Here is a 7592-nt window from a genome sequence, read left to right on the forward strand (position 1 = left end):
AACAAGCCACAGAAATCAGCTTAGCATGCTGAAAAACAAGTACACACTCAAAACAAGCCTGAATGCCCACTACCTGAGAGGTTTGCTGACAATACCACAAGTGGAAAGTGACCTTGGTATTTAAAGAAGCAGGTCATCCGCAGAAGCAGCAAGCCTGATGAAGGGCCGTGGCTGTTGCCATCTTTCCGTGAGTTTGTCAGCACAACTGAGGACAGACCTAGAGAAGCTTTCTGTGTCTCTGGATTTGTTTCCAAAATTCAAAAACTGCCTGGTGCAATTGGGTTACCAGGAGAGCTAGGGAACATATTTTCCTAGAAGTCTTTAACAGTGAGGTGATGCTCAGTGGCTATTAAGAGTGCTGTGACTAGTGTGCTGGCTTCCCGTGTTGGCCACTGGCGTACACTGGTGACCTACTCTCAATGCCTGTCACCCACTGACAGCTCCCTGTGCCAGTGAGTGAGATGACCACATTTGCCATAAGCTTGGTTCCCAAAGTCACTGAAGAAGGAGGGAGCCTCCCGCCCTGCAGTAGAAGCCACAGAATTTCACATAAAAGCTTTCAAGTATGTGCAAACTTACAAACATACTTTTTTTTTAAGTTTCTGAAACTAGAGGGACTGATGAATATGCTCCCACTACAGGGTAGTTTACTTACTCTGAAATCAGAAACAGTCTGTGAATCGTAAAGAACTCCAGACATTTTCCAGGTAAAGAATAAGCACTCTGAAAGGCCACCATCTAAGGCCATGCAGCTATGTTCAAAGCTGAATGCAGAATCCCAGCACTTGGAAATATGACACAATCTTCTCTTCCGCAAGCACAGGCCTCCTTAAACTATCGATCTTTGTTAAAAATTCCACAAGACATGAATAGAAACATTCAACAACTCATAAAAAAGTGTCTCTCTTTCTAAAATTGTATGTGCATGTCTGCATGAGGGAATGTGCACACAAGTACGGTGCCGCAGAGGCCCTGGATCTAGAATGCAGTCAGAGGCAGTTACAGCCTGGCGCCCTGGATGTTAGTAACCAAGTTCAGTTCTCCAGAAGGCAACAGTAAGCACTCCTAATTTACAGCCATCTCTCCCATTCAAGTGTTTCTAGGACTGACAGTTTCTTCTTGTTACCTTTTCAAATGTATAGCTACTAATTGATAGAAATCTAAAGAAAAGTATCTTGATTTTCAAATGAGCATAAATTTAAAAATCAGTGCTTTTGTTTTTTGAGACAAAGTCTCACTATGTAGCTTGGCTGGTCTGGAACTTACTATGTAGACCACACTGACCTTGAACTCAGAGATTCACCTGCTCCTGTGTCAGGAACCTAGAAGGAATGCATGTACACACTGTTTTTTCCTCCCCCGTTCTTCCTCAGGCTGACATTACCACCTGATATTTCCCAGGTACTTGACGAAACAGTTCTGTCAGTCTTACTACTAACACCCTCAGACAGTGTCAGCATCACAACACGATGCGTCTATCATGGTCAGACTTTCACAGAACACACTGGCTTTTTAGCTTCTATTAAACAAACAATAAGAACCCGAAGTACCTTCTATGTGCAGTACCTTAGGAGTTCTCAAGACTTTTAAAAAAGACATATTTAAGCCTAGTGTGGCAGTTTATGCCTATAACCCCAGCACTATGGAAGCTGAGACAAGAGGATTAAAGGAAGTAGAAGGATATCCTCATCTACATATTGAGTACCAGGCTACTGGGAGCCACATAGCAAGCTTCAATCAGTGAAATAGGTATAAATAAGACAAAACCCTCTATTTCAGATGGCAGTGTGGACCTTGATAGAAAGACTTCTCTATTATAAACCCAATTATATGCTAAAAGTTACTGAAAGTTAGCTGCTTATAAATGAATATAATTTAGACAAACTGTCCTCCTAACTACCAAGACCAAGCACTTAATTTCCAAACCAAATAGAAAATACATTATTCTTAAGCCGGGCATTGGTGGCGCATGCCTTTAATCCCAGCAGGTGTATCTCTGTGAGTTCGAGGCCAGCCTGGTCTACAGAGCAAGTTTCAGGACAGGCTCCAAAGCAATACAGAGAAAAAAACCCTGTCTCCAAAAATAAAAAAATAAAGCAAAAACAACAAAAAACCCATATTATTCTTGTATTAGATATAAATTTAAAATAATTATCATGTGTACGTTATTTCCTAAATGGCTTCATACCAGAGCTTGGGGAATCACTTATATTTTCTCCTTAATACATTAATTATTCAACAAGCAACACACTGCAGCTTCTGTTATACTGAAGCATAAAGAGGTGGAAGATGCTGCTGTCTGTCCCCACAGACACAGAGTAGCAGTGAGGGTATCAGGCATTGAGATCAGAGTTCTTAAAAAAGTGTTTTTAATTACATGTGAGTATGTGCACACAAGACCTGGTGCCCACAGAAGCACCTAAGCTACAGTTACAGGGGCTGCTGGGAATTGAACTCTGAAGGAGCAGTACAGGTTCTCAACCGCTGAGGCATCTCTTCAGCTCAAGAGCAGAGCTCTCACAACAGCAGAAACTGCTTCATTAGGACACACAGACTATGAGGGAAGACAGCTTTGCTGTGCACCAGCTCTGTCATCACTGACTTAATGTCTGGTCACTGCAGCATTCCAAATCCAACTCCCCAAACGGAAGGTGCAGAGAGGAATGAACACCCTCAGTTCCCTAACTAGGATAAACTCACGCAGACATTAAAGGCTGAATGGTGAATAACATTATAGTCTACCTACTATGACAGTAATCCTAGGGTTCATGTGGATCCTCAGACTTCACTGTCACATTGTCTTGTATTTATCTGTTAAATCTATCCAAATACTTCAGTTTCTCCTAACCATCACTCTTATTTCTTAATTTCAGAGGGCTTTCCCCACTACTTCCTGTCTGCACAGTGGGAACTTGTGGAATTAGCCCTGAGATCATTTTTCTCTATTTCCTTTATAACTTAGAAATTGCTCAATAACAGCCCCTGAACTTTAAGGATTTATAAGAGATTCCACCAGTTGTTGAGACTTCTTTTTTAAGTCACTATTGATTTTAATTTGCTCCCTTTCTATGAATATCAAATCTGATTTTGCTTAACTTGGGAGCTCTGTAAACTCATCACCTCACACATGCATTAGTAGCTTGGCACATGTTATCTAGGCATCGTGGTTTTCCTTTCAAGTTGACCAAAACCTGGGTGAGTACAGTTCTAAGAAAATGAAACCAAAAGCCACAATGTTTTGGGACCCTAGTCATATCTGCAGTACCAGAAGCTGAAAAGTGGAAAACAGAACTTCCGATACAGACAGCTTCATCTGATGAGAGGAGACCCTTCGTCTCTTATGGGAATGAACACTTTGAACTAGATCAGTCAAGAACTCTCCTGGATCTGAACTAAATCCAACCCTCTCTGAGTAGCAACACCCCCATTACACAGATTAGGACACCAGAAGCACTGACTGGAGCAAGGTTCTGAACACTTCGGATTTGAAGGCCATCTTTGCTGCTCTGAATTTTAAGGCTAGATCACTGAGTACCACACAGAACATCCAACAGAGTCTGTCTGAGACAGAGGAGGATCAAGACTGAAGAGTTCAACACTTTCCCAGAAACACACATTTAGGGGTAAAGGACTATCTGAATACATTCAAGTCTCCTGTGGATCTAGTAATGGTCCACACGATGCTGGGGTGCACGTGTGTGTTTGAATGGAGTGCCACTTGATGTAATTGTAACATCTCAAATGTCTCCATGTGAGGAGTAGTATCAAGTATATATACTTTTAGTGGGGGGGGGGTGAAATGTGTTTGGCAGGAATAAAAACTTACGAATTATCACACATTGCAAAGAAACATCACCAAAGTGCTTGGTCAGTCAATTGCCTATAATGTATAATTGGCTAAAAGGCACAACTGTATATATGACAGACCAAGTCCCCATCCTCCTGGAATTCACATCCTGGTGGAGGACACAGACAAACAGATGGCAATGCAGTGAGGAAATTTGGTTACAGTGGGGGACAAGATGCCATGGGAACAGGAAACAGGGACACCTAACCCAGACTGCACTTTTCAAAGGAGGCAATGTGAAAGATGAGAGGAATCAGCGAGCCAGGGAAGCACAACAGAAGAGTACTAGTGTTGCAGGAAGTTCGAGCAGCATTTACAGAGGAGAGCAAGGAAAGGTCAGGGAGCCTGCAGTCCCAGGGAAAAGGGAGAAACAAGGACCAAGTCAGACAGGCCCTTGAGACACAGGGCTTCACAATCCTATCCATTAGAATTTCATGAACTTTAAAACAAAATAAACAAAACAGGTCTGACTCCATATCAGACAAAGAACATGAGAATCTATCATGATTTTAACAATGCTTCCTAGCTGACCCTTGTGTAGTCAAGGACTGAAAAACACTGCTGAAGAAAGGGCCAGGCAAGGTGGTAGACCCCGGTGATCCCAGCAGAAGTGAAGGCAAGAGCACCTCAGTTCCAGGTCATAAATTGCACAGCAAGACCCCAGCTCAGTACAGCAGCGGTAACCACAAGCCTTCCCCTAACAATAAACCAAAACCAAGCAAACAAAAACCTGGACGCACACATATTTACACACTTGCTACAGGAGATTTGAAAAATAAAAGATGATCTTAATTAAACCTCTCTGGGCCCTGTTTCCCAGCTCTACTGAGTGGGCAATGACCTGGAGAAGATAGGAGGCAGAAGTGAAACACGTCAGAAATACTTGTTTTCTCAATGAATCTGTGTCTCTTGCCACCTGTCTGGCCTCAGATTAGAATATCATTTTCTAGGGAGACTGATGTTGCTCTGCCTAAATAGGACAGGTAAAATAACTTAAGAGAAATCAGAACTTCGATAAACCCTACCTTACAAGATGAGCTTTAAATGATATTCTGGAATTTCTGAAGATGGATAATTTCAAAGATCTACTTTTGTGGAGGGGAAATCTTTCGTGATGCTTCATAAACACTTCATTTAAGGATTCCTCCACTTTGGAATTCGAGATATAGAACAGAAAAATAGAGAGAACTGATCCTTCTAATGCCACTCGAGCTGCTAAAGAGATCAAATAGGATTAACTTCACTCTCTTCAAATAAACAGACCAACAGAGCAAATGCTCTGTACATGACTGCAACTGTTTAAAATCTCTATTCGGTAAAAGAAAAGACAGTAAGCTACCTCTGAAAAGTTATCATCGCCTACTTTGAGTATTCTCTTTCTAAATTTAGATGGTTTTTGAAGGGAGTACTGACTGGGGATAGAGGACCTTACGGCAGGAAGGAAGCTAGGCCTGTAGGACCCGCAGGTGCTGTTACCACTCTTCCAGGGAAAGCTCCCTCCTGGGAATACACTCACAGATTCACTGCTACGCTTAGCTATCTGTACTTAATGACACTTCTTTAATACTACACCTAGCGTTCCTGAAAAAAACCTTAAAGTCAGTGTTTTGCTTTGTGTGTACATTTTTAATCCTTCCACTTGGACAGGCCTTTTCAAGTTTTGTGCTGCCACCCATTAAACGGCAACATTTGTTACTTTATTTCCCTCCTGGTGATATTACTAGTCTGATGTGGTACCATTTTGTTTCAATCGCTCGTTCTGTGTTTTTTTTTTAATGGGAAAGTGCTATTTTGAAAAGCGCACAATTAAAAAAAGTATAGATGTTTACATATTTGCTATTGTTTCCCTTAAAAAGTCCCAAAACACGACGCAAAACACAAGAAATCAACAAAACCCAAACCCAAAAACCAAAACCACACATCAACACCAACCGTACCCTTTAGATAATTTTGAGTGATGACACTGCAGAACAGTTAATCTGATAATTAAAAATTTCCAGAACACGTGATGTTTAGACCGTGATCTACGCTGTCAACCAGAACCCAACGCCTTAGTTTAAAACAAAAATACCGTACAACTTAAATACAGACATGTTAACAAATTCTTGAACTGCCATTGCTGTGGGAGCTCACTAACCAAAAACATCGTGTTTTGATTTATCCAAATTAATTCAGTAACACGGTTATTTATTTATTTATTTTTGGGCCAGGACTTTTCTTAAAATGCACCATCAAACGTACAGATTCTATATCACACGATGTCAACAAATACCAAGAGATGTTAGCCTCCGATATGGTCCAAAGCGGTTCAAAAGTTGCAGTGGCAACGACCAGACCCGAGCTACCTGGGCTCCTCCCAAGCCGGTTTCCCCAGGGTCCTGGGAGCCCACGCCCCGCGTGTGCACAAAGGCGCAGTGGAGGCACGAGCTTCGGGCTGCAGTCGACTCGGTTCCCCACAGACGCAGACTGCACAAGCCCTCCGCTCGTCCTCCAGCTACCCACGTACAGCGGAGACTGACACCGTCCGGGAGCGGCCGCCAAGGCCGCCCGGTCCCTGGAGCGCAGGGCAGGCACAGAGAAGACGCGCGCCCGCGAGCCGACACCCGGATCCGGGAGGAAAGGCCCGGCCAGAGTGCGGGCGGCGGGGCTAGCCGACACCCGAGCCCGGGGCGCGCGGCCCTCGCGTGCCCTTCCCGGCCGTCCCGAGACCGCGCGAAGGAGGAGGACCGGGCGGCGGCCGGCTACGACGAGAGGGGCCGGGAGCCCACCCGCCCGCAGCCCGCCCGCCCCGCCATCTACTCACGCTCCGGCTCCTCCAGGCTGCGCGGCTCCCGCCGCATCGGGTCCCGGCCCCGCGGGCGGCGGCGGCGGCGGCGCCGAGGGAGAGGACAGCGGGCGGCGCGGCGCCCGCCTCCCGGGCCCTCTCCCCCCGCCGCTGCGGAGCGGCCCGGCCGGGCCCGAGCGCTGCCTCGCCGGCCGCCCCAGCCCCAGCCTCGGCCGCCGCGGCACCGGAACTGCCGCTCGCTCGGCTGCTCGCTCCGCTCGGCGCCGGCCCCGCCGCACGCCCCCACCCCCGGCTCCGCTCGCCGGCGCCCGGGCTCTTTTTCCTTTTGTTTCCAGAATAAACTTTATTGGTCTCTCTTTCCGCTCACATCGTGTAAACAAACAACGAACTCTTCCCCACCCCCTCGGCTCCCCCCCCTCCTGGGGCAGAGGAGGGTGAGAGCTGAGGAGGGGCCGAACTTGCAACGCCCCGGAAACAGATCTGCGAGGGACCGGAAGTGAGGAGGAGGGGACGAGGACAGGCAATGGGCAACTTCGGCCACAGCGACCCACTGCGCCTGCGCCCTGCTCTTCCGCCCCGAGTGGCAGTGCGACTCAGCGCTGCGGTAACTAGGCTGTGGTGTCATCCAGGGACAGCGGACGTGTCACGCCTGTTAGTTTCTTCCAGCGACGTTCTGTCCTGGGAGAAGCTGACGGAGACGTTGCGAGCGAGGGACGCCGAAAGAGAAAACGAAATGAGGGCAGGATGAAGGGCGGCTCTGCCAGATCGGATGCGGACTTTAGGAGTCCTTTGCAAACTCTGGTTTCAGTTGTAACCGGTCGGGATTGCCCTCTGCAGTCCTTTGACAGCTCCCAGAGACCTCTGGCTGTGCCCCATCCCTTTTCCTCTATTCTAGCTGTATAAGTTGTGCTATTGTTTTTCATTTTTGAGGCTTCAAAAAAGTTATGCTGGCTTCAAGTG

The 7592-nt window shown here is 46.4% G+C and overlaps 1 protein-coding gene across 1 annotated transcript in view; it reads right to left on the bottom strand.

Annotated features, from left to right (window-relative positions):
- The window catches only part of Pik3ca (phosphatidylinositol-4,5-bisphosphate 3-kinase catalytic subunit alpha), a 70081-nt gene extending 63334 nt beyond the window's left edge, over positions 1-6747 (bottom strand). Inside the window, exon 1 of the mRNA XM_005069732.4 lies at positions 6651-6747. The gene's annotated coding sequence lies outside the window, so the exon portion shown is untranslated. The remainder of the gene's footprint in view (positions 1-6650) is intronic.
- Between the last annotated feature and the right edge of the window lie 845 nt (positions 6748-7592).

The sequence above is a fragment of the Mesocricetus auratus genome, unplaced genomic scaffold (genome assembly GCF_017639785.1).
Source record: "Mesocricetus auratus isolate SY011 unplaced genomic scaffold, BCM_Maur_2.0 Super-Scaffold_100011, whole genome shotgun sequence".
NCBI classification, from domain to species: Eukaryota; Metazoa; Chordata; class Mammalia; order Rodentia; family Cricetidae; genus Mesocricetus; species Mesocricetus auratus.